The 6,107-nt window shown below is 40.1% G+C and overlaps 1 protein-coding gene across 8 annotated transcripts in view; it reads right to left on the bottom strand.

Moving 5' to 3' along the window:
* inpp4ab (inositol polyphosphate-4-phosphatase type I Ab) overlaps positions 1-6,107 on the bottom strand; it is a 76,429-nt gene extending 70,322 nt beyond the window's left edge. For all 8 annotated transcript variants that reach the window (XM_005742217.1, XM_005742221.1, XM_005742224.1 and 5 more), the window contains exon 1: positions 5,971-6,107. The gene's annotated coding sequence lies outside the window, so the exon portion shown is untranslated. The remainder of the gene's footprint in view (positions 1-5,970) is intronic.

Below are 6,107 nucleotides of genomic sequence, written 5' to 3'. Positions count from 1 at the left end.
TTGTTTTACATTGTTTTATATTTCCATTTCTTGTGTTGTAAAGCACTTTGTGATTTTTAGCTGTGAAAAGCGCTATATAAATACATTTTACCTACTTACTTATTATTCTCCACAATCCCAATATCAGCAGTTTTAATAAAAGTGGGTGATGAGCAAGAAAAGAGAACTTTCTAAAATCAACACTCAGGGCTTTAGTTTCTTACACATTCAGTGAAAGGAAGGACTCATCACGCCAACTGGTTGCTAGCAACTAAAGCGATCAGAAGGAGGCTTCTGGTGTAGCACCCTCATTGCAACTCTGGACTTTCCTCCTCCTCCTCCTTTACACACCCACTATGGATAACAATGTCATCTGCAAACATAGTTCACAAAGACTAGACCGCACTGACTAGCAGTAGGGCAAATCAAAATTTAAAAGAAATTCAAAATAAATTTCTTATTCGTCTTGCAGGGAGAAATCAGTATATCATTCCTCAAGGTTTGCATCCTCCTATTTTCCCTGCCTGTCTGCAAACATTTGTCTCCAGCTCGCTGCTTCCCAAATATCTGAGCCAGTTAATACCTTCTCTGCCAGAAAAAGCAACAACATCTCCTCAAGAGGTGTCCCATCATACCCAAACTGCACCTCTCCAAAATGGTGTCAAATATAAGCCTGTGTGGTTACAATGGTGGATTCTCATATTAAAAGCATAATGAGATCACCATGTGTAAAGGTCAGTCATTCCCCAGGCTTCAGACTGCTCTGCGCTCAGTGTCAAAATGCTTTCTTTTCTTACATTAGGCTCTGTTTGATGTCACTGAGAGCTGACATCTTGGCTCCACCCACCTGCGATTCAAGCCATCTGTTTATGAGGGGCAGCTAATGAGAAAACAGATGGCTTTTAAAGGGACAGAAGCTAGAAAGGATCTGAAAAGAAACTCCAAACTTACTTTACTTACTTAATTTGGAGAAAATGTTTTTGGTGCGCAAGTTCAAAGGATTATTTTTCTTTGTTCCCTGAAAGAGACTCAAGAGAACAATCAAATAAATCAATATTTTGTGTTCTGATAGAAGGATAATAGTGGTCTACACACCTGAATCAAATGATTACTTCATTACCAGGCCTCTGCAGAACTTCAAGACATGTTGAGGAAATAATTTAGCCATTTAAATCAGCTGTGATAGATCAAGGACACATCTAGAACCTGCAGGACACCGGCCCTTGATGCCTGGGTTTGGACACCACTGGGGTAAGCAATGGTGAAGACTTAGATCACAGAGGACTAAGCAACAAATTCGGACATTCAAAACTGCATATTATAATAGCTGTAGTGGCAGAAATACTTTTTTCCTACTCTATTTGACAGAGGCTTTATTGCTAGCAAAGTCATTATCGAATTGGCTTACTGATGTGTTTCTTTATCGAATCCCTTTATTGATTCTTAACCTGGTTTTACATGAGGAAACAAGTATACCCACGCACATTTTCAGTGTTGATACAACTCCTTTATTATCTGAAATCCTTCTCCCACATTTAAAATGGAGGAGGTGAAAAAATATTTGCATGACGATCGTTTTCATTCATGTTTCAGCATGTTGCTGTTGGCTTCACCTCAACTGAAATAAGTTACAGAAAATATAATGAGCCAGAACCTGCATGGATTAATAAAGCTGATAAAAGCACATAAAAGTCTCATTCTTTGGAAAAATTTGGAACCGGTTTCAAGTGACACTCGTTTTCAGTTTCCATCTGAAAAACCAGTGCAGACATGGTCAAATCAAAGCATCTAAACTATTTTATAGCCAACTCGTCATTACAATTTTACACTAGCTTGAAGCAGAACTTTTCAAATTCCTCTTAATCAATCTGAACTGGTCTCCTTGTATTTTACTAACTATTTATTTTATTAAGTTTGCTCGGGTAGCTGTAGCTAGGCGGTAGAGCAGGTCATCTGCTAAACTGATGATTGGTGCCAGTCTGCATGCTAAAGAATTCTTGGGCAAGACACTACCGTGTAAGGACTTTATCTCAACTCTAAGTCTACTACAATATGGTTAATTTCTTACCAGAACTTTTCTTTGTGGTTTAAAAAGAACTGTTCACAAAAGATATTTGTAGAAGAAACTAAATAACTCTTGCAAATCTGGAATTAAAATTATTTCCTTTTCTTTTCCTGAACAGAAGTAAGATAAGGTAAAAATAAGATACTTATCAGGTTAAAATTACACTCACCAGACTTTCAGGTAGACCTGTTCAACTGTATATCAGAGATTAAAGGTCAGTACAATTGCCACATAAGCATGGTATGCATGCATGCATGCATGGTATTTAAATGTGAATAACATTTGGTTTGTATACTCTACTGCAAGAAAGCTTTACATGTCTTTCAGTTTCTGTTGATCGGTTGGAACTGCAACAGACATGAAGACATCTTTGCGGGAAACTGAAATGTAACCTTAAATTACCTTTAGAATATTTGTTGGTGCCTCTGTGAGATAACGTCTCGTTACACAGTACTGTATAAAAGTCTCGAGTCACCGCTCATTTCTTTATTTTTTTTGTCATTGTCATGCTGGAACATGAAGCCACTGCCAATCAGGTGCTTTCCAGATGATGGTACTTTACTGTGTTCATAATTCATTAATTTAGACACGGACCTCCGACACCACTGGCTGAAAGCAGGATTGCTGGATTTTTTTTTTCTCACTGTTAAAGACGTGACTTTCAAATAAAGTTCATCTCTTGTAGACAGTTCTCTCTTTAGGCTTGCCACTTCTTTGACCTCCGATTGTCCAATTTCCTCTGATTTTTATAAGGACAAACTGCACACCATGCTGAGATATGCAAAAAATTTCAAGTAACATCTCTTTGGGAATCAACATGTTTGTGAAAATAAATACTATTTTTTTTTTTTGGAATTTTCCATGGACTTTGGCAATTTTCATAGATTCAACTAAAGAAATGGAAACAAATGTTGTGTTTCTGTGGCAGGATGATAGTAAAAAAGTGCCTAAAGATACATTTTTAAATTGATTCTTTGCTGAGCTGTCTGTTGTGTGCAGACACAACACTGGTTCATCCCTTGAGTAAGGAGCCTTTTGTGCTCAAGTGATTCATATGTCAGTGTTACATGGGTTAACAAAAAAAAAAGGAAAAAAAAACTTTTGAAAACCTTCAGAAAGCCTGGAGAACTATTGTTCAAGAGCACTTAAAAAATGAAAGAAAGGTCTGGCTCCATGGAAGCAAAATATAAAGAAGTGAGAGGTGGCTCAAGACTTTGCTCAAAGTAGATATTATTAATTTAACTTTAAATTAGTTTTACACTTGTATCAGACCAGTGCTTGGTATCAGCAGATACCCACAGTCTAGTTATTGGTGTAGTAACTTCTCATTAGTCGCTGATCTCAATAAATGAAACCAGAACTAGCAGATGTGATGAAACGTTTCTCTTTGGTTTTATTCAGTTTTGCTTATGTCCTGAATCCCAGCAAAATGCTGATGGCAGCGGATCTACTAGCTCATCTCCACTGTCTTTCCATCTTTGTGTTTAACATGACCTGATGACATCGAGGGTTTATGGAGCGATGTATTTTGATGAAGAGGATGACACAGCTCATTACCAACCGGCCTCCTCCTCCTCATTATGTAAGCTACATACTTCTCCTCCTGCATGTATTAAAACAGACGGGTAATGAGACAACAGAGAACATCTGCCACGACCGCCGCCGCACACGTGCTCGCTGTATACATGACAAGAGCGCAGAGGGAGACGCGGATGAAGATGAATCAACGTGCTGCCGCCTGACCCCCAGCTCGGCACTGAGTGGGAGAGTTTGATGAGTCACCACGCGCACACACAAATATAACAGAGACAGAGGAGGGCAGTGACCAGATGGCTTCAAATCACATCAATCTGTCAATACAGACAGAATCAATACGCCATCTTTCTAAATTCAGGGACTAAATTTATTTAACTTGACATGCGAAGCCTCTTCACTCGAAGGTAATTAACGATCAACAGCAAGCAAGTGTATTTGCCGCTCTTCTTTCTCATAAACTGGATTTATTTAGAGGAAGTTAACCCTCAAATGTGGCCAATCCTGAGTCATAATCAGAATTCCCTCTTTTTCTGTTAGTTACTGTCTCCATTACTCGGTTTAACTGCTGCACAGGCAAAGATGTAAACAAAAAACTGTAAGAAATCATTTAAAAAAAAAAATCACTGTTTCAAAGCCTCCCTGACTTCTAAAATATTACATATAAACTCAGCGAACACTTCACCAGACGGATACAGCTGTTCAACTGCTCGTTAACACACAAATTTTAACCAGCCAATCACATGGCAACTGCACATCAGGATGTGGAAGAAAGGTAATTTAAGTGACACTGAATGTGGCATGGCAGCTTGTCTGGGTAAATCAGAAACTGCTGATGTGCTGGGATTTTCCCACACAATCATCAGGGTTTACAGAGAATGGCCAACAAGGGAATGGCCAGACTGCTTTGACCTGAAAGGAAGGCAACAGTAACTCAAATATGCACTTTTTACAATCAATGTATGCAGAAGAGCATCTCAACAGTAGAAGACCACACTGTATGCCACTCCGGTCAGATAACAACAGGAAGCTGAGGCCATGGTTCACACAGGCTCGCTAAAACTGGACAATAGAAGATTAGAAAGATGAGTCAGAATTTGATGTAAACAACATGAAAGCATGGATCTGTATGGCTTCATATCAACAGTTCAGACTGCTGATGGTGTCATGGTATAGGGGATATTTTCTTGACACACTTTAGGCCCCTTAGTACCAACTGAGCATCGTTTAAACACCACAGCCTACCTGAGTATATTTACTGACCATGTCCATTCCTTGACATGGTCCCTGGACAGTGCACCATCTTCTGATAGATGTGGAGCCGATAAATGTGCTGCAACTCTGCAATGTTATCATGTAACGTTGACCAAAATCTCTAAGGAGTGTTCCCAGCACCTTATTGACACTACAACATGAAGAATTAAGACAGACCTGAAGGATGTAATACTTTCACCAAAGCAAAGTAAAACACACTTAAACTGCCTAAATGTAACACCTGTTCCACACAAATGTGTGATTATAACCTATATACTGTAATTTGTTTATATATATATACTGTTTAATAAACCAGACTAAACTTTTAGGGGTCTCTTTACATGCCTGAAATCAAAGATGCACAAGCCAGCTGGAAGACTTATTTGCTCATCATCTGGCACCAGCATTGAAGCTAATTTAAATCCATTCATACACACTCGCATTGAAGGCCTTATTTCCTGGCAGGTCACCCTCCACGACCACCACCACCTCCTCCTCCTCCTCCTCTAGAGCATCATCAGCTCTTCAGAAATCGATGTCCAGCTGACCTTGAAACTCAAAACCAGCAGAAAAAAAACTGCAGTAAAGTGCGCGGACCACATGTGCCAGCATCCACACGCAGTAACGCGAGAACAAATGGCCATGTTGATGCGTGCATGAGCCGCAGCATCACTGCTGTAAGCACGCCCAGCGGTGTCATAGCAGGACACTGTGTATGTTTACACTCCTGTCACACACACAGAGGCACGGGGTTGTAGGAAAACGCATCGTTTTCCTCAATAAGTTACGTAATAGAGGCAGCAGCGTTTCTGCGCTCTGACCCGCCTGCCACACTCAAGAAACCACCTACACATCTTAATATGTCCTGTCAGTACAACATTGAACACTTCAGCGCATTTATACCCCCCGTGCTGTCTTAGTTAATGTCCTCTGCGTCTGACGTTAGACGTCAGTTACAAGTTTTATCTGTGAACTCTGTCTTCTTCACTGAAACCAAACCAACGCTTCCGTTTCCCAACTTACACTCAGCACTATAAACACTGACAAAATCCGCAGAAATTAGCTCTAAACAGCCGACAAAAAACATCTTAATACGGCGTCACCTAAATTAAGGTTTACCGTAAATAAACTCTACTTACCGGCTCGGCTGCGTGCGGGATTAAATATCCGATTAACGAGCAGAAACACAAACTGTTAGCAGGAGAGCGTCCTCAAACTGCCGCACTGTTTCCTTCACTGCTTCTTTCTGGCTGCAGCAGCCAAAGCCGTCGGCCAC

Source organism: Pundamilia nyererei, unplaced genomic scaffold (genome assembly GCF_000239375.1).
Source record: "Pundamilia nyererei isolate P.nyererei 1_Seehausen unplaced genomic scaffold, PunNye1.0 scaffold00118, whole genome shotgun sequence".
NCBI lineage: Eukaryota > Metazoa > Chordata > Actinopteri > Cichliformes > Cichlidae > Pundamilia > Pundamilia nyererei.
Note: the sequence above shows the minus strand (reverse complement) of the source record. Positions and strands in the feature narration are given on the sequence as shown.